The 27292-nt window shown below is 40.7% G+C and overlaps 1 long non-coding RNA gene across 1 annotated transcript; it reads right to left on the reverse strand.

Moving 5' to 3' along the window:
- Positions 1–20422: 20422 nt before the first annotated feature.
- LOC110017684 (uncharacterized) lies at positions 20423–26964 on the reverse strand. Its single transcript, XR_002293156.2, has 2 exons — positions 23605–26964; positions 20423–21845 (listed from the first exon to the last, which is right to left on the reverse strand). It is a non-coding gene; the product is annotated as an uncharacterized LOC110017684 (long non-coding RNA).
- Positions 26965–27292: the final 328 nt, after the last annotated feature.

Below are 27292 nucleotides of genomic sequence, written 5' to 3' on the forward strand. Positions count from 1 at the left end.
AAGTCCGTCTAAACTACGTTCACAATCACACAGCCAGTTTCAATGTTAAGTCAATGTACAGACGCAGATAGACGTCCTGCAGTGCGTTTTAAGCATTATAGCAGTCTAGCAGCAGCTAGAATCTGATCGTTCTCCTCCAGAACTTTAGGATATTTTTATTATTTGCACCGAGACAATAATAAAGAGGTCCTCTTATTACATTACATTTTTCATTTTTTCCTCCTCGGACTACTGAGTGGTCAAACTGGGTCACAGATAGATGAAAGTTCAGCTGAAAGTTTCCGTCAGTCAGATGCAGCTCCTGCAGTAGATAGTGAACGTCACCGTTCGAAAGATCTTATGAACCCAGACATCGGGGTACTGATGTGTTGCAGAGCTCTTCAAAATAAATCAACCTAATCTCTCAAAGTCATTCGTGTCTTTCGTGCATTGGGATAAGGACATGCAGTCGGTGCTTCCATGTAGCAATGAGGCTAAAAACCTTTGACAGTAGCTTCTTCCACATGTGGTGGGAGCATTACGTCTATGAACATATTTTTGGACTTGCATCGAGCAGCAAACAGAGAATATGCCGCTCAAATTGCATTCAGTGTGAATGAGGTGCCAACTTGAGCATTTTTTTGCATCCATTTCCCATGCTTATAACTGCCTGGCAGGTACATATATTTTTATTGCTTGGATTTTTGCAGCGCAGCCGTCTTGTCCAACTTTAGCCCCCTTGCCTGCTCCCCATAATGCAGGGGTGTAGGGATGCAACCTGAGCCCATTCTCCTGACCATCAGAGGTGTGTCTCACTTGGAATCTTGGGTTTGTTGTAAGCCTAAGGCTCTTTTTCTGGGTTACTTATGCTGATTTATCGGAATTAAATGAGGGCTCATCATGTCACACCCCCTGTGAGACCACATAGAATCTAGCAGGTGTGGTAAGAGGTGTTTTAGTGGCAGCCAGAAGCATTTATGTGCAGACAGAAACTGTGGGACGAAAACTCCTGCTCCTGATTATAAAGAGATCTTTTTTAGATGAGATGGCTTCCTCTCACTGAGAGCATCTCTAAGTAACTCCCATGAGTGGAAGTGCAGCAGCTCTGGCTGTCACTGTTCTGCATCACCTTGGAGGATTACCAAGATAACCAAGCAGAAGATTCGGCTCAGTATCCAGTCGCTTTGTGTGCGACCCCACATGACCCTCAACTGCTAGTTAGACGACATCCAGCCGAATGAGTCATCCGAGCCTTTCTGAGTCAGGTTGATCCAGAGAATGACTTCTTCGCTAATCTGGTCTGTGTGTGCTTGTGTGAAGTATGAAGTAAGAGGCTGTGGAGCTGATTGGAAAGAACAGACATTTTCCACTGGATGGAGAACTTGGACATTGGTTTTATAGGTGTTGTTCTCTCTCATTACCTGATTAATATTGAAGTCTAGCAGGACAAAAAAGACTGTGCAGAAATAAAAGAGCGGCGGTGCTGCTGATCTCAGCACATTTATTTTTTAGCCTAATGAATAGAAATGTTTTGGAGTCTGCCAAGCAGGAACTGAGCATCCAGACTGCCAAACGAAAACTTTACTGCACTTTCAAACAATGTTTGATTAGTGTGACTCATCAGGTATAAATCTATGTATTAGGAGGTTTGGTATTTCAATGGTCTTAATCATGAAGTTAACACGGTTGGTGTTCTTTTCCCTTTTTGGAGGCTCCTCTGTTAAAAGAAAGTGGAAGATGAAGCTTCAGAAAAGTTTCTCAGAACAGCCAGTCCTACCTAACACCCAAATCTGACCGTGGGGTCTATGACTCAAGAAATCAGAGCTGTGCTGTCTATGAGGAAGACGATCTAAAGCATAGAAGTAACCAAAAAATATGGAAGGAAAGAAAATGGAAATGTGATGGACAGCTAAGCAGAGACACTCACAAGCCACTTTTTGAATTTTTGAATTTTTAGGTTCAAGTAAAGTTTTAAGCTTTTTACACCAAAGCTGTAGCTACAGTGTTTACATTCTGTCGACTACCGTAACTCTTCAACCGTTTACTTTGTGTCAATATGCAATACTGTATGTCAGTAATGTGTTAGATTTCAGTGAAAAGCCGATATGAAAAGCCGCTTTTTCTGCACGTCAGAATCAGCTGATTGACATTGATAGTGGAAACGCTCAAAGATTTACAGGAGGTCAAAGAGCGTCTTTTATTTAGATGTTGCTGAGCACATTTAAAGTTTCAGGTCAAAGTGAGCATTAGACTCTAGCAAATTATCCACATAAAATGTTTAAAAACCAATAAGTTCAAACTGGGAATGTGAGGTGTGTTAAAGAATGCGCTTTTTTGCGTTTAGTTCACAATGGAAAAGCAGGAAGGAGCATCTTCTTGTACTTTTTCTACTGTTTACTAGAGAATGTCTGCCACCTGTAGTTGGAGGAGGCTGAGTGTGAAAGGTCGAAGAGATGCAAATCTTGTAAATCTTCCTCCCAGCTTTTTCTTTCCCAGCTCTATTCCAATATATGAAAAACTTGGTGTTTTATAATTTCAGCCAAGCACAAACTGTCCTGATCAATTTTAAATTAGTACTTCTGTGAATTAAAAGGAACGCCATATATACATCGCTACCGAATCCGAGTTCCTGAAGTTCAGAGTTCAACCTGGTTTAACTTGCAATGCACGGTCAATATGTAGAGCCCCAAAACGGTCTTAAAATGCCTGACCGCAACTGTTTTGAGCACAGAAGCCCAAAACATGCATTAAAGATGTTTACATAGACTTTCCATTGAAAGTGATAACTTGAGCCCACAACAGTCCTACATCCAGGTGCTGTAACTTCACAGTAATATGAATCCAGGTTTACAACTTCTTGTTTTAAATCTGCCCACAGTTTCTTCTCCTTGTAGCTCTGTCTGGAGTGAATGAGCAGTCCTTTATTGAGTGTGGGAGACAAAATCATAATGCTTAAAAGTGCATTACTTTAGACACGATCAGGACAGAACCATGGCTGCAGACTGGTGGGAGGAGCCAGAGCATCAGTGTTACAGCGGGAGATACCCTTAAGACTTCTTAAATCTGTAGCTTCACATAATATTCTTTACAACAAGTATCTGGCAATGACGCTCAAACTGTGAGGCACAGTTCACATAAACACTAACTATCCTGCTTAAACATGGCAAATTTAGTATTATTACACTGATCTTTGTTTGAACAGAAACACAGATTGACCTGAAGTCAATACAGAAACTGAATCTATAATGAAAGAGTTGTGGTTGTTTCAGCTTTCACTGAGTCCCACAGGTGGTGTGGTATAGAGTTTTATGCCTGATGCCCTTCCTGACACAACCCTGTCTTTTATCTGGACTGGGGACCGCAAAGTAATTAATGATGTTAATTGTCTAAAACTGTTATGATCAAAGATGACAAATCTTGATTTTTGCCGTCTAAATGTGTCGTCTGTGCATTTGCTTCAAGGTCCAAGTTAGGGTTGGATGAATGAAATGAAGAACTAAAGAAAGCAGTGCAGAGACAGAAGGAAGCATAACTCCAAACCCCAGACACAAAAATCTTAAATGTTTAGTTTAACACCCAAGAAAAACTCACTTTAGTTGATCAACCCTTCAAAAGGACAACAGTTGAACATGTTGGAGCGTGTTTTGAAGTTCTTTCACTGCAATGATCCCAATGAATGTGACCTGGTGCCTTGGATTTTCTTCACTGGAAGTTAAAGTGTAGGTTCTTGCCGTCCTTTGAAGAGGGCCCCAAATAATTACCTCTAACTGCAGACCTGTGACTGGATCCATGTCTTGAAAAGTGGAGACGACATGTTGGGTCACTAGGTTCAGTGGAGTTCAGTCAAGCATCTCAGTCTCCCGTTACTAACCAGGTCAAGAGTCACCATCCAAGCTTTTTTCTACCAATCCAGACCTACTCATAATCTTTTAAAATAATCTCTATCTAAAATTTTCTCAGGCTTTCTGAACAAATGTCAAAGTTAATTTTTCCTGTTGTTTATAATTTGGTCACTACTTCATTCACCCTTGTGCTAACGTATGGGGTCCAGATGACCCGATCCTTACATTGACGTGATATCACTACCATGACACGGGTGGATAAAGGTGAAGAGGATTTCATGTAATCCATGGATAAAGGGTGAAGATCACAAATCGTTGAAGAAAAAAGGTTTAGTGCACTGTCTTGTGAGGTCTAGATGACCCCACTCCCAATGTTGCCAAGGATAGCACAAGGGTTACGAAGTTGTATTGTCTCTTTATCTTACCAAAGACAAAGTGGTAACATTTATTTCTCTTCTAAACTTTTCACCTAAAACGGTTTTAAGAAAACACACTAAACTGTTTGGTGGATCAGAGTAGACCAGATTAGACTCGTCTTGACTGGATTTGATTGAAACGAGTCAGTGTGGACCAAGCTTGTGTGTTGACAATACACCACTGGACCAGACTGGACAGGGCTAGAGTAGACTGAGCTAGGCCTAAATTGACTGGATTGAGTTGGCTAGATTGGTTAGGGATGAACAGTAATAGACTGGACTGGATGAGACCATAATAGCATCTATTGTTCTGTACTGGGACTGTTTTCCAGAATTCACACAAACTGGAATCAAGTAACCTGGACGGGAGTGGTTTAACCCTTTAACACTGGAGATGTCACTGGTAACACCTAAATAACAAGCTGTTTGACATACCAAAATAACATCTGATGCAATATCGGCTTTGCACCATTTTCACCACCTCAGAATTAGCTGATTTACACTGATTGTGTAAACGCTCTGCTACTATGAAGTGTTGCATATTAGCACAAAGCTGCTTTTCTCTGCTTAAGAATCCATTGGAAATATGTTAATTGCATAAATGGTTGAATAGTTACATGGTCGAAAGAATGCAACCACTGGAGCTAGATCTCCAGTGTAAAAGGGTTAAATTTGATTTCATTGCTCCTGATGGTTATAGGTTGAGATAGACAGCGGAGCCGCCATCAGTGTGTGAATGTGTGACTATAAAGTACTTCGGGCCTTCTGAGAAGGTAGAACATCTGTATAAAAGTATTTCCATTTACTGAACTGGATTATTCTGGTCTGAATTAAACAGAACCAAAAAAACTGAGATTGGATGTTATTCCTTGGTCCATATTGATCCAAACATACATCAACCCACGTCTGCTCCAAAATTACCCTAATTTAGCATCACTTTGAAATCAAACTCACAGGAGACATTTTCTTTCACAGCTGGAAATAAACTCAGACATCAAGGGGTTATAGGGGACTTACTGCAAATTGAAAATAGGTAAAACAGGGTAGAAAGAAAAGTTTTTAACTGTATTTTTTGGTTTTTTACTAATTTTCTTTAGCTTTGGTGTTTTTTAATGTCTGAACAATTGTCTTTGCTGCCTTTGTTGATGTTCTAATTTTGATACTTTTCTTTCTGGTTTCTAAACTGATTACATGCGCTCATTGTTCCTCTGCAAAGTCTTTCACAGAACAGTTTCTTCTCCTCCTTCATCCAAGTTTTCTGAATCCCAGCAGAGTTTCTGGCTCTCCTGTTCCTGCATGTTTCTCGTGTGTCTCCATCAGCTGCTCTCATGCTGCTTCTCCGGGTTCTTGTTGTTCCTTTAAATATGTTGTGAGGATTACATGCTTGGTTGTGAGAACCTCACACTGCTGAGCCGTAAACAGCTCCTTTGCAGTAAGCAGAGAAAACCATAAGGAATGTTAATCTGTAGCTCCTCCCTCGCGGCGTCTCCCCGCCGTCTGTGATGTGGTCGTAAAGAAGAGCTGCAGGAAGAGAGAAGAACAAGCAGAAGGTGGAGGCAGGGCGGCAGGAGGGCTGACAGCGAGCTGTAATTACATGTTTACTCAGCAGCAGAACTACATGCTCGTTTGGTGGTGGGAGTTTCGGAGTGTGCATGTGTGCAGGGGTGCACGTGTGTGTGCATGTGTGTGGTCAGTCGCTCAGGGTTTGGTCTCCGGCAGAACAGCTCAAGCTGAGCCTGGAACACACTTCCTGTGCAGTCCAGCAAAGGAAGGCTGTAAAAGCTGCAGAGCTGTTGGTTCTGATGGTCCATTTCTGTGTTTGCCACTTGTCAGCCATCAAACACCCAAACTTTCCGATTCTTCCTTGGAGAATAAAAAGGAAACTGCAGACAAACAAACAGACTTCACTTCAAGGTTTCAGAAATAATAATAATTTGAGCAAAGCTCCCTCCTCGCAGATTCTTTCCCATAAAGGGGAGATTTGTTCTCTTTGTGACAGTGTTGCAGTAACGAGCTGCTCCCACAGAAAGCCACTGTGTTGAGTAATTGACTGTAAACACTCAGGGAATGTTAATTAAGCCTCTCAGCAAACCAAACATATTCAGTAGGTCGTACTGTACACACGAGGAAACTTCATGGAAACCTGTCAGAGGGAAGCTGCAGATTTGCTGAAGTCACAACAGGCCTGAGGCTCCTGAGAATCTCCTCCTCGATTGAATGATTGAAGAAGAATTGAACCATTGAATCTCAAAGAGAATTTTCAGGATGAAGATTTCAATGTCAAGACGACGAAACAAAAAGAAATCAAGTTGTAGCTTTGTCGGTCCACTTGTTCACTAATGATACACAAACTCTTCTGAAGCATTCACACTAAAAACTTTAGTCTTGCTTTACTTGTAAAGAACACTTTGTTTGGCAGGTGTGAAAACTCATCTTAACTTTGGTGTCGACCAAACAAGCTGATTCACTTTAAAAAGTGTTGCGAATAAACGCCGGTTTTCAGTGAACCAAAGAATGTAAGCCAATGAAAACGAGCGATCAATTTTGTTGGGAAAAGTTTCCAGAGTGCAAACTGGAAGAAGTGTGACTTGCAAAACAGTTAGAAAATAGATAAAGGTAAAGCACCTTGGGCTTTTTAAGAAGGTAGTAAAGCGCCATACAAGTATACCCCATTTACCATTTTAATAGTCATCATCCCAATTAGAACAAAAGAAAACCTTAAGCTGCACTCATCTCAACTGGAGCAAACCATCTTAGAAATGTTGCGCAGTTCCAACAGCTCGATAGGGGGAGGTGTTGCAGAAAATAAGCTTTAGGCAAGATGGAAAAGAAGTACGAAGAAAAGTTCCAACTTCTGCCCCTCCATCCATCTGTCTTCTTCTGCTCATCCAAGATTGGGTGGCAGGGGCAGCAGTTTAAGTAAACTCTATGTGACTCCTTTACTAGTCCTCTTATGACATTAAGTACTCTCACCTCTGCACAACCCGCACACAAATATTTTCTAACTTTTCTGTAATCTATGCTTTTTTTCCTTTTTTTTACTGCCTTCCTGCTCTTTCTGTGTCCTGCTGAAGAGAGTTTATTTACTATCTTAAAATCCAAGATGCTTATATATTCTCCCTTTTTTTTATTTCTGGAAAGTCTTTGTACATATAGTTAATCTTTTTCTCCCTTTGTTGTGACTTTTAGAAAAGTACACAAACATTGTGTTAGATTTTTTCTTTTGCCAGCTTCCCAACTGCAAAAGTTCTGAAAATAGGGACAGAAGAGGAGTTCTTCATAATTCTGCAGACACAGACTGACTCTTACAAGTCAAACTTCCAGATCGCATGCTACTTAAAAAGATAAGCTCCTCCCACTGGTTGTTATATTTTATTGACAAAAACAAATTATAAATGTAACATAATAAATCTATCTTTTAAACCCACTGAATCCCTTTTGGGGTCAAGGGGTTACTGGACCCTATCCCAGTTTGGGATAATACTCTTATTTTGTCTGTCTATTTTTACATCTGTCTGTACACCCTTACATCTTTTAACCTTTTAGTTTTTAGTTGTTGTGTTTGTGTTTTTATATTTAATTCTTTTTTTTTCTTTCTTTTAGTTAACTTTGGATTTTTGTGGGCAAAAACGTTTGGAGGAGAGGGCAGTGAGGCACTCAGGGGGAATTGCCCCCTGTCGTCTATGTCCACTTTTGGTGAAAGCGCTGAAGAAAACAAGCATTTTCCGTCTAAGAAGAACACAGAAGCATGCCAAAGGTCTAAAAACCGGCTCAACCATGAGAGTCCGATAACGTCATGCAGAAAACTATTACCAGTTTTCTGGTATTTCAGCGTGAGATCAATAAAAATGGCTCAGTGTGATGTGTTGTGTTGCTGTTTATCTCAGTTTGACATCAGTTTAAGATGTGGGAAGAACCAGAGGGTTTTTATTTTATCCTGATGTGTAAAACCTTCTAACAAATGGAAGGTGGATTTTTATTTTATTTCAGAACTTGTTTCAAAGAACATGCTCAACGTTTTTAGTTTGTAGTTCAATGCCCAGAGTCCAAAACATTCCCACCAAAGTCTCTGAACCCCACTGTGATCCTCTCAGAAATGTTATATCCAAAACAATGCTTTCATTTCCTGCTGCATTAAGGCTGTAAAGTCACCAGACAACTTCAATAAAGTCGAACAATTGTTCTGTAAGTTTCTCCCTCTGGGTGGAAACGCGCTGAAGAAAACGTTCTGTTTGACACGAGACAGGATGATCTGTTATTAAGAGCGCCGGTGCGGTCACCTGCAGGAGGTTAGCCGCTTCTTCCATGCCAAACAAAGCAGAAGCATCCAAAGAAAGATGCATTCTAAGCTTGAAGGGGAAAAAAGTATCAGTTGGGCAGACATGCCCCTTCTGGTTTTACAGTAACAAGATATTTTTGTTTTTCCACGAAAATTTCACATTTTTTAAAGAAAAAACAGAAAACTTTCACAATTTAGCTAAAATTTACCATAAAACCTTTAAAATATCCTACAAATACACAAAAAATATTGGAAGTAAAAAAAAAAATTGTAAAATTTTACAAAAAAAATTCCTAGATTAAATGTTTCCTTTAAAATGTCCCCAAAACAACAATGCAGTGGTGAGTGTCTACCAGTTTCTTTTTTGTATGTGTGAGTCTGTGTGGGACCTTATGCAAGTGCATCTTAGTGCTGTCTCAGACACACAAAGCTGTTGCTAAGCTGGACCTTCAGCCTCTGAAGTAATGCAGTGTTTGCTCTCGGTTGTTTGGGTTCCTCCTCTCCGGTGATGGACCGGCACCGGCTCCCTGAGCGGGCCTCCTTTGGCTGCCGCTGCCTGGAGGAGAAGAACAGAATCTTGCATGGTCAGGGTCCAGTAACCACCAGAATGATAATAATATGTACCCTTAATGACGGAGATGGTAAATGTCTCCTTATGTTTTAGAAGCAGCTCAATTTGAGTAATAAAGCTGGAGTTACTTGGTTAATTTGCAGGGTTATAACTGAAAAGTAGTTTTGATGGATGTTGATGTCGACAATACTGTACTAAAATAGGTGCCGGTTCTGTTGTGTCTTCTGCTGCGTGTGGTTCTGCTGGGAGGCCCTGGCTGTTTGTGCCATGAATACTCCTTTATCAGCTTGTCCAAATGATGCAGTGTCCCATGGGTGCCAAGAGTCTGTTCAGAAGAGTCTGATCCGAGGGGCCCAGTTTCACAGGGAGCCCAAACCCATTATGTTCTGGACACGCACACACACAGAGCCCACAAATACCCACACAAACAGGGCCCAAGGATGCACACTCCAACTCTTAATGCAACTGGAGATAATTATTCTTTTGTCACATTAATTTTATTTCGTTTATGTAAGATTCTGAGAGGATTCAAAGGTCCAAGATGAGTCACTGGCTCTGATTGGATGCTGCTAAAGCAGCTCTTTGTGTCACAGATGAGGACTTGGATTTGAGAATCACACTTGACTTGCTTCAGCGATCACAGGCAGACTTGAAACTCAACCTCAAGGATTTGAAACTTGATGATTAGGACATATTCAATGGTTTATTCTTATGTTTACCTGTCAGGTCTAAGGAAAGGTCTCCGTTTTTCACCATTGTTTCATTTGTAGGAAAGCAGAAACACAAATCCAAATAACAGAAACTATTTTTACTAACAGTCACTTGACAGGGTTCATTCATCTCTCTGTCAATGGATATATATATGGACAGACTCTGTGGTCATGCGACCCATTGGTTCAAATTTGGGGCCATTTATAGACAGTTTCTCATCTTCACCATTGTTACCATCGAGGCCTGATGTGACTTCCCCCCTATGCCTACTTTCTAAAAATAAAAATTGTGCAAAATGTTGAAAAAAAGTTAGTTAGTTAGTAAGTAAGTAATTTAAAAGAAAAGTCAAACTTTTCTAATTCTTATGTAACACCTAGCAGGAAGAGAAGAGTACCTGAACCTCTATTCTTTTTGGAAAACTACTCCTTACTCCTCAGAGTCAAAGCAGCAAACACGTTTTCACACCAAACTAACTGATTTACTGGTTTCAAAGTTAATCTGTGAATTTCCTGAAAACATGATTAAATCTGATGTTTAAAAATGTGCAGCCAGCTGCAACAGACATGTGAAGAATTAAGTTCCTGTGAGAAGTGTAAGGTTTTTTTGTATCTGGGAATTGTGACAATCCTTTGAGGCCTGAGAAGGACTGAAACACTTTAAGTCATTATTTACTGAACAAAAAGTCAGATTAAATAAATGAATGAGCAGTGTGAGAAAAACTCAATCTGGTTTATGATAAAGCAGCTTGTAAATCCTCCTTCAGGAACAGCATCTCTCCTCGTGTGTAGAGAATGATGCTATCAGTCTCTCTTATGGTTGTGGAGCAGGTTTGGTTTAGTGACAAAAAAACAAAAACAGGATTATTCAGGGTGTTAAAAACATGTTTTCATTCAACTGTTTAGTCTAAATGAGAAAAAGTTACTAAGATCTGTGGTTCCTAACCTTTTTCAGACCATGGAGAAGTTTAATGTCATTTGGTATTTCTGATAGAAGTTGGTGTCTTTTTAGCTTCTGGTGTTCCTTACGTTTTTAGGGAAAAACAATGTATCCCATCAAAATGGTCCCACATAATATCTAGTGTAAAAGGAAAGTTTGAAACAGTTTGATGAAAATTCAATGAAACAAAGTCTCTGACTTGTGAAAATGTATTTGAGGAAAAGATTACTTTTCATTTTCATAAACTTTTTCATTGTTTTCGTAAAATGTTCATATTTATTACGTTTTTGCAAATGGGTGACGCCATAATTGCCATTAAAAAAAGTAAAGCAGGGAGAATGTATTTAATTTAGCTCAAGAGGGAGTCACAGACCGATTTAGTGGAAAGAATGTGGCAGTTTTTCAAAATTAAATTGTAATTTATGTATTTTGTTCTGTGTGGCCCAGTACCAGGTAACCCATGGACAGTTTCATTGCCCGGGGGCCTGGGGGTTGGGGACCCCCAAACTAGACAATTCCTTAAAAAATGTAAAATGCTCCGTAAAAAACAAGTTCTTGACTTTGAAGCTCAAGATCTATTTTTTTATTTTTGAAACTATCATGCGACAATAACCAACATTAATTGACATTTGTGATTTGAAAACACTACATGTACAGTGTGTGCACACAACTACATACCATCAGAAAACATACAAAACAGAATTTTACAGAGACACGATCCAAAATCACACTGACCCACAACATCACACAGACACACAACATCAAAATGAGACACAAGGAGACACTACCATTACCCTGTTACTTAACACAACAATAAACTGATGCACAACAAAACAACCAACAACTCAACACTGTTGAGTAATCCAACATCCCACTGACACACAACACAAAAACCCACTAATATAGAGACACACTGTCTACAGCACAGCACTGACACACAAACACAACATCCTGCAGCAGAGTGCAGTGAAGGCTTGTGTGAGTTAGAGTCTTTGTGTGCGTGTCAGTCAGTGAGATGACAGGAACTTCTCACCATGGGAACTGTGAGCAGGAAACTCTGGATCCCACCAGAGAGAACTAAACTAACCCACAAACACAAAGGGAAAGAGCCTCCCCCCACTCTGACATACACACACAAACACAGTGTGTCAGAGTGTTTGTGTACAAACAGACCCCCCATCCTCTGTTGGGGTGCAAACATGAAGATCATCCAGAGCTGCTCTCAAGGGGAATCCAGCTAATCACAAGAACATATGTTCCTGTAAAAATGCACCAAAACAATCATTTAGTGTTTTGGGAAAGTTTATTTTTCTACGATACAGTAACTAGACGAATGATAGTTTAGATAATACTTCATCACTTTGGCCGTGGTTTGCTACGTGCTGCTGGGCCCGTTAAGACCAGTGACCCGTCGGACAGAGACCCCTGTTCTCTCAGGCTGTCAAACACATCTGCTGGATGTGCAGACACCATCTGCTACCACCACAACAAGCAGATGTGGAGGCCACCAGAACCACAGGTCCAGATGTGGCAAAGAAACATCCCTGATGGAGAGAATTGTTAGGAGAATTCAAGGAGAACAATACAAGAAATATGACAAAGTGAGGACAACGTATCAGGCAAACAAAGGCTGCATCCACGCAGCTGAAAGCTACATCCGGTCTGACGCCAATAAGTCCTCTGACAGATGTGCAGCTAAGACTGTGACCCGGTTGTGAAGGTCATTATGGCTGACCACGTTCGGAAACCACAAATGATAAACCACAACAGAGCCCTCATGAAGGTCCCTTCATGAGAACGCTCTTTAGAAAGAAAGATTTGTGAATGGTAGTTTGTTAAACTGATAAAAAGTTCTCGTTGGCTGACAAAATCCAAGAGATTGTCACGCTAGCAGCTTCTTGAAGAACTTCTTACATGAATAGAGGAGACTACTTTTAAGTGGAGGAAGGGTCCCTTTGATGTACTTTGTTGGTTTTGGACTCTTCAACTCACAGACAAACCTAATGTTTCTCATGATGTCAAGGCCTCAGAGTAGACGATGAAAGAATAGTAATAATGGAACAGTAATTTGAATAAAGGACCTTTGAAGAACAAAAACTTTTCATTGGTGGTGGTCACTTAAACGCACGCTAACAAGGACGGTCTGAACGTAGCTATGAAACATACATTTAATTTTAATTAATTAGTTTTTGTTGCAAAATAAATCCTTTTTTTGTCTGTAAAATATTTTATTAATATTAATATGTTGATTTGACTGTATATTTGACAAAAGTATTTGGTGAGATTTAGATTTTTTCCTATGAAATTGTCAGGAACTGGTGGTAAAGGACCCAAAATGCTGGAGACTGGGCTCACTAACTACAAAAACAGAACCATGATAAAACCATGGGAGCAGACGGCCTGACATGGTGGAACTGAAAACCAGACACTGTTGATGATCAACATGAACCAGCAGTGACTGATGGAGGAACATCTCAAAACATGATCAAAACCAAGAACACAACTGAAAAGCCAAACCACAGCACAGAATACTTACAGGAATTGAATATTAGAGACTGGAATGTCACTGGATTTATGAATCGGAAAACCTACATTTTTGTGCCTAACATGCCCAATCCGGAGAAGTTGATGCCTGTTCTGATTCTGGATTTGTACATATCTTTTTTTTGTTCTTTTTTTTTAAACAAACTGTAAGGATTTTACCTTTTGAAAGCTTCGTTTCCAACCCTCATTTACACCCCAAGGAGGGCAATGGACCGGTTACCTGCAGGGCAAATCTCTGTCTGAGCTACCAAAACGTTTTTGTTTATATCCTTCACATAGTTTCATTTTTTTCTCTATTTTTTTTTTCTCTTCATCCCAACAAGCACCTCTCTCATGCCATCCAGGAGTTAAAAAACAAGTGGCTCAACAGTTGGTCCTGCTTGAGTTGTGCAATCACAAACAACAAAGGCTCTGTGGGACTTTTATTCTGGATGTGCCTGGGAAAACGTGAAGAGCACACTGAGAAGGCCGGTCTCCACACCGCCTCATTTAAAGCCCACTCGGATGGACGACGTGCCAAAGCCTAAATAAAAAGCTCATTTTGCCTCTTCCTCTGAACAGCCAAGCAGGCAGAAAGCCCTCCGAGGTCTCCTCTTAATCCCAGTACTCTGCTTTATGAAAAGGCAATATGCTTTTAGCACTGCAGGCCTGTTTAGCTCTGAGTTTAACGTTTTTTTGTTTTGCTTTTTTCACGGTTGCTCAGAGCAGCAGCAGGAAATTCTGAAGCATATGTACCGATACATGTTCACTGATCATGTTTTTAAGTGGAATATTACAGCGTTACATGAAACAGCACTGTCTGGTTGTAGGGGGCTGACCTTAACCTTTGTGCTGATTTATGCACAGGCCCAAGCAGGTTGCTCCACTCACATCATTAGAAGTTGGGGGGGCTGGCTCAAAATACCATGCATCTCGTGCAGATCAGGGTGAAGGGGAGAGGTCAAACTGAGATTTGTGAAAAAGTGGGAAGAGGATCTGCTCTTTAAATGTAGATCATCCAAAATGAAAAGATGGTTCCTATGTACAGAAACTCAAAATTCCAACCAGCTAACCACAAAACATGCGAGCACTGAACTGCTCGCATGTGTGGATACAGGCTGTTTGCAGGTTAAAAATGGCTAATCCTGTACGAGACGTGCAGGTGGGCTGCAGGAAATATCAAAGTTGTAGACCGCTTTCTGACCCTGAGGAGAGAAAATGTTCATGCACGTTTTTGTCTGTGGCATGCTCACAGGAGAGCAAATTTTCCAGGCATTTGTTCTGCTTTTATAAAGAGTGCCATGTGAAAATAAACCAAAGCAAAATATAAAACATTATGGCATGACAGGAGAAAGATTGTTTGCCTGTCTTTAGGTGGGAGGAGTCCTCCTGTGCGAGGGGGAAGAGTTTAAGTATCTTGGTCATTGGTGAGGGAAGATCAGAGTGTGGGATTGACAAGTGGATTGGCGTGGCGTCAGCTTTTATGCGGTCGCTGTACCTGCCTGTTGCTGTGAAGAGAGAGCTGAGTCAGAAAGCAAAGGTCTTACAGGTCAGTCTTCGTTCCAACACTATGGTCATGAGGTCTAGATCAGGGCTGGCCAACCCTGGTCCTCAAGACCCACAACACTGCCTGTTTTCCTGCTCTCCCTGGAATGCATAATGCTGGCTACCAAAAATCAGGTGTGTTCAGTCAATCAGGACATAATATCACTTGAGTCAGCTAATCTGGAAAACAGTCAGGGCTGTGGCTCTTGAGGACCAGGGTTGGCCAGCCCTGATCTAGGTCATGACCAAAAAAAAGAAGTCCTAATTACGGGCCGCCGAAATGAGCTTCCTCCTTGGGGCGGCTGGGCGCTCCCTTAGCAATGGGGTGGGAAGCTTGGCCACCTGCAGAGAGCTTGGAATAGAGCCGCTGTTTCTTCCAGATGCCTCAGACGCCCCCTGGGATGAGTCCTCTGGGAAGACCCAGAACAAGGTGGAGAGACTCTGTGTCTCGGCTGGCCTGAACGCCTCCTTCCTTTTCAGGAAGTGGCCGAGGTGAGGGAAGTCTGGACATCTTTGATGGTTCCACGACCCCTTTCCAGATGAATGGAAGAAGGTGGATGAATGGATTATAACACGCCAAGCACAACCAAGCCAAGTTGGCTGGACTTTTATGGTCTAAATACACCGAACTTAGGAAGTGCTCCTGTGGTTCTCCTTTCATCCATATTTCAAACCCACTTTGTCACTTTTGGGGTCACAGGAATGCTGGAGCCTATCCAAGCCACTATTGTGTGAAGACAGAGTTCCCCCCTAATGGTTTGCCAGTCCTATGGTCTCCCATTTTCTGAAGGGATTTTCTTCTTGAGACTCGATCAAGGGTGGGATCAGTTGTACTGTCGCAGCTCAGTGTGAAGGTTTGATGACACACAACTTCTGTGTGTGTGAAGAGTTGTCAGTGTCATTAATATGCGAGGTCTAAACTGCTCTGAGGGGCGAGTCATAAAACAAAACCAAACACGTCAAAGAATAGAGACAGAGAACATATGGACAGACAAAACGAACCAACACTGAAGACAAAGAGTGAGGTCCTTAAACATGTGGCTAATCAGAAAAGTGCAGGCAGCGGTGACAACTCAACAGGATCCACAGGTAAATGGGAGAAATCACAACCGGCCTGCATAGAAACCCAAAGAAAGACAAAATGAGAACAAAAGACAACATTCAAACACTCAAACCATGACACTTGAACCATTCACTTACTTAACGTAATTTCAGTGGATTCTAAAGTGGAGAAAAGCAGCTTTCCACCGATATGCAACACTTTACACTATTATCTAACACAATCAGCGTTAATCAACAGATTTTGACACAGAAAAAACACTTTACATAAGTAAATCAGCTCAAAGTTAGTTTTCTTCACATCAGAATCTGTTGGAATCACGTAAAATGCGTAAACAGTAAAGCCTTTTTTTTACTCACAGGCATTCATGATGTTACGGTGTGGTCTTCAGAGGAACGGCATCTAAAAAACCTGATCATGTGAAAACTGTTCAAACCCCTGAAAACATAGGCACTGGAGCAGTCCAAAGTCCTTACTAATCGGTACACATTCTAATAGGTAAAATCACAAGAAAATTTTAGCTAAGATTACCAGTAAATTATGTTTTTTTTATGTATTGTGAACCCAATACTTGTATCACAACATGGCCTGTTGGTACAGTTATGTCACCTGACAGCATAAGAGCTGTAGAAGTGAATCACAGAAAGGTGGTACAAAGAACGGTGCAGTGATGCATCTGTCATCTGTAGACTTCCAGAAAAGTGACTGATCAGGAAAAGACTGGTGGGAGCTTTTGGATTAGCAGCAGTTACACAATGACTGTTTATGAAAGGGTCACAACCCTACAGGAAACGGGACTTTAACAGGAAGCAGATTATTGACATCATCCTAGTCATTACAGGCATCTGAGTCAATGATGGTCCTGTAACTACAGGAGGCGCTCTAAATGGCACAAACCTGTTCCCGTTTCTGCTGGACCCAACTTCAGTAAATGTCGAGCCAAAGTTAATGAATAGAAAAATTCAACCACACAGTTGTCATAATCAGAAAACATAATGTTCAAAAGGTTACATAAATTTGTTTGTTTTTGTTTATTCCGATATATGAAAGACATCCAGGCATTTTCTCTTTCACGGTCGCTTTTCAAATGATTGGCACTTCTGTGTTTTAAAAAAGGATGCAACCCATAAGTCATTACCAAATCCAAGTCCCTGATTGGACAAAGTTCAACTGGTTTAACTTTTGATGAGCGATCAATTGCAGTGCGCTTTGTACCTCAGTCTGGAACGCAGAAGCCCAAAACACGTAAATAAGTGCGTTTACATTGACTTTTCATTGAAAGAAGTCGTTTTTAGCCCAGTGTCAACACAGCATTATCTTACACCAAATTACCAAAAACATTCTGCATTAAATCTGTCTCGGTCCAAACCAACATTTCATCAGAAGTTCTGTAGCTTAGCAAAGAAGCAGTGACAGCATCTGGCAGTTAGGATGTGTTTTTGTCACGGTCTGGTCTGTGTTGGCAGTTGGGACGGACCTTGGACCTGACAGGCCTCCTTCAGGTTCTCTCTAATAGGTGCTAATTGCATTCCACTGGTGCCGGTCAGCAGCTCCCAGGAATGTGGACGTTACCATGGAGGAGGTGTGGAGCCTCGAGCCATCGGTACATTTCTCTGAGCTCAGTCAGAATTTCTCCTGTACCACCAAGGTGTGAAGCGGGCCGCTTGGAAACCATGTGTTAGATGTCAGCGGCTGAGGAATCAGCTGAATGACTGTTACACCACTGTCTAGGGGCTTGTAAAAGGACCCAGGCTGCAAATAAACTGCAAATATATTTACAGAAAAGCTCAAAACTTAAAAAAAAAAAAAAAGACAAGAACCAAACAAGCAAACAAAGTAAATCTTTACGGCTGCTAGCTGGGAGTGTTCCAACAGATGATGAGGCAGTGTTAAAACCCTAAACTGGACGTCCTCAGCCAATCAGGTGCTCCGGACAATTGGGACTCTAATCGGCAAACAGATATAGGAGGGGGGGAAAAAGAAAGACAGAACCTTCCACTGCAGCAGAAAACAAAAGAAAACAGAGACAGAAAAACTTTCCAAAAGTACAAACAAATCAGTATTACGGCACAGCCATAACAATGACAGTCGTTCAGCCACTCAGAAGGCAAGAGGTCAACCCTGATCCGGTCAAAACCAGCCACAGATCAGCAGCTTAAAAAAGAAACTTACCTGAAACTACACAGTTAAAAGACTGCATGCAAAAAATAATAATAAACAATTTGAATTGTCAGCAAACACCACTAAAAGTCGGCATTTCAGAAAAGAACTGGTTGAAAACAGCCAAAAAAATAGGCAAAAAGCAGTGAATTAGCCTGATACAAAAAGCCTGTTGAAAAGGTGATATGAAAATGTGGTTTGTCAAAAAACACCCTGTCAAAGATCAGCTCTTTAGGACGAGTTGGTTTAAAATCATTTTGTTAAAGAAGAATAATCAAACAGGCTTTCAGAAATCGGTCTGTAAGCAAATAAATCTCGTAAATCTATTCCCATATGTGTTCTTCTTCTGTGAATTAAAGGGGACGTCATCCATATGTCACCACCAAATTCGAGTCACTGATTGGTCAAAGTTCAACTGGTTTAACTTTCAATGCATGTTGATTGGGTACATGTGTGCACGTGGAGCCTAAAAACAGACTTAAAGGTTTTGCATGCGAAAGCCCAAAACGCACATTTATGTGTGTTTACATAGATTTTTCATTGAAAGTGGTGGTTTAAAGGCGCGTTTCTGAGAGCGGTGTGCGTATAGCATAAGAGCAATAAAAAATGTATCTAAACTAATTTACATGATAAAACACAAGTTCTATAAATTGAGTCTCCAAACAGGCAAAGTTGGGAGGCTTGCTCATCATCAGCTTAGCCAACAATGACAGGAAACATCTGAGGAAAGGCAGGAAAGACAGGAGAGCTTTGCTCTTCCTCTTTGTGCGTTTGCTCACAATGAGCCTCTGGAGAGACAGAAAGAGGAGAGACGGAGAGACGGGCACCACCAACGCCAACTTCCTGCTGTGTTCTCACACCCAGCACGGTCCTTCCCACCTCTCTGGACCAACCCCTCAGCTCATAAACACTAGGGAGGCCCTCCGAGTGCATCCTACTGAGGCCAGATGGGTTATGAACTGACTCCTCAGGTGAAAGAGGAGTTCCCACAAGTATTTGCTGCTCTCTTAGTTTATCCACACCGAGTGGGAGAGGGTGTTTTCATATCCTCTGTTCCAGGCTGGCCCGGTTCCAGTCCATCCAAAGCTCCAACACAATGACCTGAAGGTCAGCCAGTGGAAAAGCCAACAGGGCGTCACAGACAGACGAAGTACGCCGATTTGTGTTTTCACAACGCCATCCCTTCCCGCCACTCTTCTATCTGGTTTGCTTTGTGACACACAGGGATGACTCAGTGGAATTCAGAAGTAAAAACTACACGAGTTCGTGTTGACATTCTTCATGGGAGAGATGTTTTACTCAAAGTGAAGGTTTGTCCGAGCGCATCCCTTCCAAGGTTACAGGTTCCCTCACATTCAGATTCAGTCATTTTACTCAGCAGTTGCTGTCGATGAAACACAAAGTTTCTGCAGCTCAACCACGTTCATGGGAACATTTTTATTTAAAGGCTACAGTCAATGTCAAATATTCTCAAAACACTTGAAACTAATAAAAAAGAAAGAGTTAACCCTTCAACACCAGACCTTTAGTTCCAATGTTGGCATTTTTTTGACTACCATTACTCTTCAACCAGTTACGCAATTGATGTAATTCCAATGGATTCTGGAGCGGGGAAAAGCAGCTTCGCACTGTTGTGTAACAGTGTTGTGCTTTACTTACACAACTCAATTTAGCTGCTTCTGTCATGGTAAAAAAGCATCCATTTGCCGTTATGTAACACTTTACATTAGGGATGTGTTGCACATCGGTGCAAAGCTGAGAATAAAAGTCGCTTTTCTGCGAGTCAGAATCATTGGATTCACGGTGTAAAGCTACGCTCAACAGTTCAAGAACATGATAAATGTGCAGTCTTGAACGTGTGTTTTGCCCAGTGTTTCGCAATCTTGGTCCTCGAGGCACACTGTTCTGCATGTTTTCCATGTTACCCTGCTTCTGTACATCTGATTCAGGTCATCATCAATCAGGCTCTGTAGAAGCCTGACAATGACAGTCATCAAAGGCAGGTGTGTTTGAGCAGGGTTAGAATAAAAAAGTGCCTGACTATGAAAGGGCACATAGCAGGGAGGGGCTTCTTTTTTATCTACTAGTGTATGTTCACCACCTACAGTCAGAAGAGGCTTGGTGCAAAATGTTGAAGCAGTGAAAAATTCCAAAATCTTCCTCCAGAATTTTTCTTTCACGGCTCTATTCCAATATATGAAAAACTTGGTGTCATATAATTCTAGCCGGCCACAAACCAAAATTTTTGAAAAGGGACGCCATCCAGCAAAAAGTCCCTGATTGGTCAAAGTTTGACCTTGTTTCACTTTCAACACATGCTCAATGGCCGCACGTTTTGTACGCAGAGCCCAAAAACAGGTTAAAAAATGTGAAATCCGAAGCCCGAACCACACATTTACGCACGTTTACATAGACTTTTCTTTAAAAATGACTGCAAAGTTGCTGACGGCTCTGTGAATGAGCTCAAGCGTTATGGTGTTTACAACAAAGGGTTAAACACTGGAACATTTGAATAAGAAAAACACAATCAGAGTTTTGATCAGTAGAAATTCAGACGGAAACTCGCATATCAGTTGAAACTCAGATAGAATATAGTATGTCAGAGTTTTTAAAACAAGAAATGTAAATATAAAAAAAAACCTCTTTATGTAAGAGTGAAGAATTGCAAATGAAATCTGCAGTGAAGGTTGATTCTGAAATGACTTCTTTAGGATTTTGAAGATCAACACAAACAAATGCACTGCATCTGTCACAGGAAAAATGACTAAACCCATAGATACATATGCACACACAAACTAACACATGGGAACATTTGTCTCACATTTGTCATGTATAAACACTCATTTGGCTCCCTTTAAATCCTTTGTCCCAAGCACACTCAAGTGCACCCCCACTCAAGTCAAATTTACTTAAGTCTTCTCTATTCCTAATTATACAGTTTTTCTACATTTATTGTTGGTGTAAACTGGTTCTGTTCCACAGCCTTACTCTATGTATGGATACACAAAATTGTTCATTGGCTTGTGTGTATAATTTCACTTTTTTCTCCTGAAATTATACTTTTCCTGTCTTTTAATAAACAACTTTTGTAAGTTTATGTCTACAAAAACTATTACTTATCAGAGCATATTCTGATGGATCTGTTTACTCTGAAAACTGAGATTGAAACTCTTTGAGAAACACAAGATGTCAGAGATGATTGAATTTCCCACTTTCAGCTTTCTGAGATTACACGACTTGAGCAGCTTCTGTTTCAGTTCAAAAAACATTGAATCACGATAAGTCTCCTTTAGAACAAAGATCTACTTCTTATGACTGTGTCTGTGCAGCCGCATTGAGGGCTGGACTTAATGTGTGAATGTCTTTTAAATTGTAGTGGTCATGGATCACAGGGAACTGCACACAGTGAACAATATTGTCCTCCACCTCTCTCTGAATGCTATGAAGGGTGGAGCAGCGTGGAGTCGGAGCAGAGAGGACACCGTAGAAACTGAAGGCCCCACCACCAGCTGGTGGAGGCAGTGCAGAGTCAACAAACCGTCTCTGATCCGGGTTGTCGGTTGTTTAAGCAGATGTCCCAGGTCAAACAAACACGAGGGAGAGTCCATTAAATCCAGACTTTCTCAGTCAGCGAGACCCAGAAACTTGTTTTTTTCCTGTTGGAATGTTCTGGGGTCCTGGAGAGATCGATGCAGGAACTGGAGCTGCTCTCGGTCAAACAAGGGATCGGTCTTCATCAAGTGGTTCGAGACTTCCTGCTGCTTCTTCAGGGCTCAGCGCTATAATGAGGAACCAGATCTGCAGGTCAAACTGAGCAGATAACCTGAACGAAAACAGAAAAAGCACAAACAGCGCTCAATGAAATGCACGTTCCGCTAATCATGAACCTCTGTAAGAAGGTTAGTCAAGCTGCATGTGATGCATGTACTCATTCACATAGGAGCACATGCACCATCATTGTGGCATTCTGCAAAAAGTGTCTGCATCTAACTTGTGTTTAATGAACAGAACTGAATTGTTCCTGTTTCATGAAGGTTCTCCCAGCTTAAACTATTATTTTTACATATTTTATAACATCTATTACATTTATTATATGAGACTTTTTCATCACTCGTGTCTGTGTGTGAAGGGATGTCAGTGCAGAAGTTCTGCATAGCAGTGTTTGCCTACCCTGGTCCTCAGGATGCTATACTGCAACTTTTCATTTTGACCCTTCATGCATGCACCTGCATTTAACCCTTTAAAACCGGGGCTTTAGCTCCAGTGTTTACATTATTTTTGTTGTTTACGCTATTATTCTGAAGCGGAAAAAAGCAGCCCTGCAATGATATGCAACATTTTACAGTCGTGTCATAAGTGCTTACGCAAATAACAGAAAACTGCTGATTGTGTCGTGGAGAAAATGCAACACTTTACGTTAGTAATGCAACACAACACTCATGCAACGTTCATAGGGCTTGGAAATGTGTGTTCAAGCGACCGCTTTCAATGAAAAGTCTATGTAAATTCTCGTATGCGTCTTGGTCTTTACTGTTCAAAACTCTCATGTTTACGTGTATCTATGCAATTTTTTGAGCTTGTTTTTTTATAAGACTTACTTCTTACTCTCTTTCAGATACTTCTTGTAATTTTTTTAATCCTGCCCTATCTTTCCTTTAAAATGTGTATCTGCTCTGTATTCACAGTAAAGAAATACTCAGAAATGCAGTTTTCATCTTAATTGTCTTTCTATCTGTCCTCCATCATGAGAAAACCCCCACAAGAACATGTTAAAAAACACCCAAAAAACCTTTTTTCATTCGAGTGGGTCTTTAAATATCAGAATAAACATGGCAAACAGAAAGTGATGAAGTTCTTGAAAAAGTAACAGATAGAAGAAAACTTTAATAATTCCCAACCCAAATCGTATGATATTTTTATGTACACGTTTACATGTTGGACATGTGATAATTATTCACACAAAGTAATTATGTATAAATAAACAATTAGCTGTTACAATTGTATGTAGATTGTCCCATTAAGCTTCTCATTATAAGTTTCCAAAATGTTCATGCTTTAATTTGTGTTACATTTTGACTTATTTTGATACTTTCCTTCATATTACTTCACAACCTTACCCCACAGACAGAAATGCTCATACTTATTAGTGTTGTCCTTACACAAGGTTTGTTTCATTTAATTTTTCTTTCTTAGAAGAAATGTTCCTTCTCTTTCCTGAAACAGTTTTGTATGTTCTGTGGAAGTAGGTTTTTTGTTTTTTTTTATAAAGTTTTGCAGTGTCTTATGTTTTGTTATTTCTGTAACCTTTGGTAATCTGTATTCATAGAATCAAATGGTGTTGTGTTCTCTCTGTGACCAATTTATTCTGCTTTTCAAGACCAAAAATATCCTAAAATAAAATAAAGGATTATCATGGACCTTTTGATGATGGAGCTTTAAATTAATGATGTTAGAACAGGCCAAAGTTTCAGTTAAGATTGGTCATTACAGATGTGTGCTGGTAACAGGGAAGTCTGCTGACGTCAGAATTTCAGGATATTCAGGACTGTCTGTGGAGGTGATGGGTGTATTTGAAGCAGAACCTTCAAACAAAGCCGTGTTCGTCCAGTGCCCGGTCCGTCCCGGTGTTGTTCCAGGGGGAGGGTGTGGAGGGCAGCTTGGGAACGTCTGCACGTCTTTGTTCTCTGCCATTGTTTGTCCTCAGGATGTCCTTCAGGAATGTTTCACAGGAGGTCAGAGGAGCAGTTGTGTGGAAGGAAGCCAGCGGAGCAGCAGGCGCTCACGTCCCGGCACAGATAACAGCAAAGCGGGCTGCGTATTCTGACCGCTCACTATACAGTAAATGCGGAACTTCCCGCATGAGAACCTGTGAATGTTAAATAATTAAAGTTAAATACCCCTCCTTTATGACCACGAGTGTGGTTTCCTTAGGTCGTTTGAGTACTGTATGTCTGTGATGGAACAGAACCATTGTTCATGGAGCTCTGCTCTTACTGGACATCCCTTCTCAAGTAAAGGTTGGAAAAAATACTTTGACTCTGTCCTTTTTTATCACATGCTTTCCTGAAGCTGTAAAACATCACAAAACTATCCTACCACCATAGTCACTTGTCATAAAACCTGTGAGATGGTTGAAGAAATATCCATCGCTGTGATTCCTTTCAGGGCAAAAGAAATGCTGGAGTAAACCAAGCTCCTGTTGAGTGGAGGCAGCTACACCCTGAACAGGTTGCCAATCGGTTGCAGGCCTAAAGAAACATGGTGCAACAGTTGAGTTGAAGCAGTACCTTCTAACCACTGGTCATACATATTGACATCATGTATTAGTTTGAACCACAGGTGTATAAATACTGTATGGATCCTCTTTGAGGTCACCCTTGGAATTCTGGATGTGGAAAATAAACATAGCAGTGTGGTGGACGCTTTGACATAACGTTTCAAAAATGGGCACATGGGGCGTGACAAAATAAAACAAGAGTTTGGTTGAGTCAATATATTGTCCAACTAGAGGCCAGTCAAAAAACTGTTGACTGACCTCCATTGACAATCAATCAATCAATCAATCAATCAATCATGCACACGAGCCAAGAGTCTTGAGATAAGAGATACTGTAGACCCAATCACTCAACAGGTAAACATTTAAGGAGACAGAATAATTTCCTTAAGACAAAAATGTAAATGTAGCAACTTTTTCTTGTTTACATGCATTTAAAAAATTCCAAAAGAGGAAGTTTAAAATAATGCAACACATAAATAAAATTCATCCTTAAAGAAAATCCCTGAAAACTGAACTAATAAATCTTTAAAGATTTCAGGTTTCGCACGGAAAATATTTTGTTCTTTCTTGTCTATGTTTTTGTGCTACGAGTTAATAAACTCTACTTTTTAGCCTCTGAGGTTTAAAACAGTTTTCTGCTGATCAGAAAGTTAGCAGTTGGATACCCAATCTCAACAGTCAGTGTGTAGCTTAAAGTTTAAAAAAAAAAACAACTAAGCACTATAAAGCACTTTGAGGGTCTAATCAGAACCAAAAAAGAGCTGTTTCAGTCAGATTTTGTGAGCATATAACTTTAGTGGGTGCAGACATGACACACAAACACGCCCTCACTCACCCTGGCATCACTTTAGCTGAGCTGTGTGGCAACTCTCCCAGCATGTGAAGGTTGGCTCAGCAGAGAAATGGATCATCAGCTCAGCTGTGGATCATTTTGCAGCATCAGAGCGCTCATTTTCTCTAAGTCCTAAACACCAAACCCTCTGTTTGCCGTCTGGCTGCCTGCTCATCACTCGCTAAATAAAGGCTTCGTCTCTGTATGTTTCGTCTGTCAGTCTGAGGCTGAAGCTGACGTCTGCCAGTCTCAGGTGGAGCTTACATTTCTGACATAATAACTATAATCATCTGCAGCATTGCAGTTGTGTTTAAGTCTCATATCAAGAAGGTTCTGATTTTCTCATCAGACCTGAAGCTAAGACATCACAGAACTCTGAGTCACCTCTTTCAATGACGATATTTACAGCAGCGCGGTCGAGCACTGGATGACTTTATTGAGAAAGACTCGTTTTTTCAGTTTAAATAAAATCACATCGACATCTAGCAATCTTAGAAAATCTTTTTTGCTAAAAAAAAAAGGGAGAGATGCACAAACCAACTGACACAACAGAGAACGTTGCCTAAGTTTAGCTGAAGTTGTATTGGCACTATCCAAACATATTCATAGCTTGCTTTGGTTTGTTAATTCACACAGTTATAGCTGCAATGACAAGTTTAGATTTGGTGTCATTCAACAATTAACTTAATCAATCCATTTTCTGAACCTGCTGAATTCCATTTGGGGCCACAGGGCTGTTGGAACCAACCTAGCTACTTCTAAGCGAGGGCAGGGTACACCCTGGCCCAGTCACCAGTCCGTTGCAGTGCCACCCACTGATACTCATTCATATCTGGAGACAAGTTCAAAGCACCAATTAACCTAAAGAGCATATTTTGAACTGTGGGTGGTAATGGAAGTGGGTATAAGAGCAGGCAAGAAGCACACACTTATCACTTGAACAGACTCATTGCGCAGTCCACAGGATTTGGGAAGAATGGAAACACAACGATGCATCTTACCCCTGCTCCTGTCCATGACCCTCCACAGGCAACCCAAAATCCTGCAGTACCCATACAGGTCAATCCCTGTATATGTGCATGAGACCAAGGCTTTAGCTGTATAAGAGTCAGACAATAAGTTAGACAATATTTAGGTTCTCCAGACATTCCTTTTTTTCAGCAAAACTACATACCTTTTGCTTATTCTTTATTCTCCATTGCATTGATTAAATGTGCACTATTCAAAGTGAATGCTAAATCGTCACTAAATACTGATGTTTGTTACTATTATCACTACCACAGTCGATCTTATTGAATTCTTCAATGAAAAGTGTGTGAATGCAAATTTATGACCTTCTTGTTGGATCTAAGGCAATCAGGCACTTTATTCCATTGGTTTCTATTGTTTTTCTGGCTTTCTCTGTATCGTCTCAAAAAGGCATAAAGAAATGTTTCTGTTTTCTCGAGAGTTCCAAAGCAAACAGATGAGAGAAGACTGTTTGTTCAGAGTCTGAAGATACTGCTGGCAGGCTCACAGAATCTAATGAAATAATGCGATAATAGATTTTTAGAAAACACGTGTCGTAAGTTCTATTAGCCTTGTGGCAACAGATTTTATCTTGTTCTTTCAGACAAAACTGTTGTCATGTCACAAAGGTTGGTGTTCAGTTCAAACAAAAAGTATGTGAGGATTGTCTGTGTGCCTTAACTGTGAGTCTTTGGATCATGCTGGTGTGTTTCTCCAGCACAAGTCAATCTGAGGGTCCTGGAGTTGAGAGGACAAAGGCTAAACTCAACACATCTGTCAGAGGCGATGCAGCTGGACCTTTGATGAACAGCTTTGAACATAAAGACGCATCTTTATTCTAAATCCTTGTCAACCAACCAGAGAGCAGCTCTGGATACCTTCTTTTTGGTAGCCAGTGCATAGTGTGATGGGCAGGGTGTAACGTTTACTGAATGAGGTTATTGTTTTTCAATATGAAAGAACAAAATCATTAATTTACCTGAAACAAACAAAACTTAAAATATGGGAAAACATTAGTAACTAATAAAATTAACTGGACTGAATAAACTGGATCCAACAAGACAGACTGAACTAAACTGGAACAAAATCTAGACTGATTCTAGTAGATTCAACAAGAGTAAACTGGAACAAACAAGTTTAAACTTAATTTAAT

This window comes from Oryzias latipes, chromosome 24, assembly GCF_053564925.1.
Source record: "Oryzias latipes strain Hd-rR chromosome 24, Olatipes_Hd-rR_3.1".
Classification (NCBI taxonomy): domain Eukaryota; kingdom Metazoa; phylum Chordata; class Actinopteri; order Beloniformes; family Adrianichthyidae; genus Oryzias; species Oryzias latipes.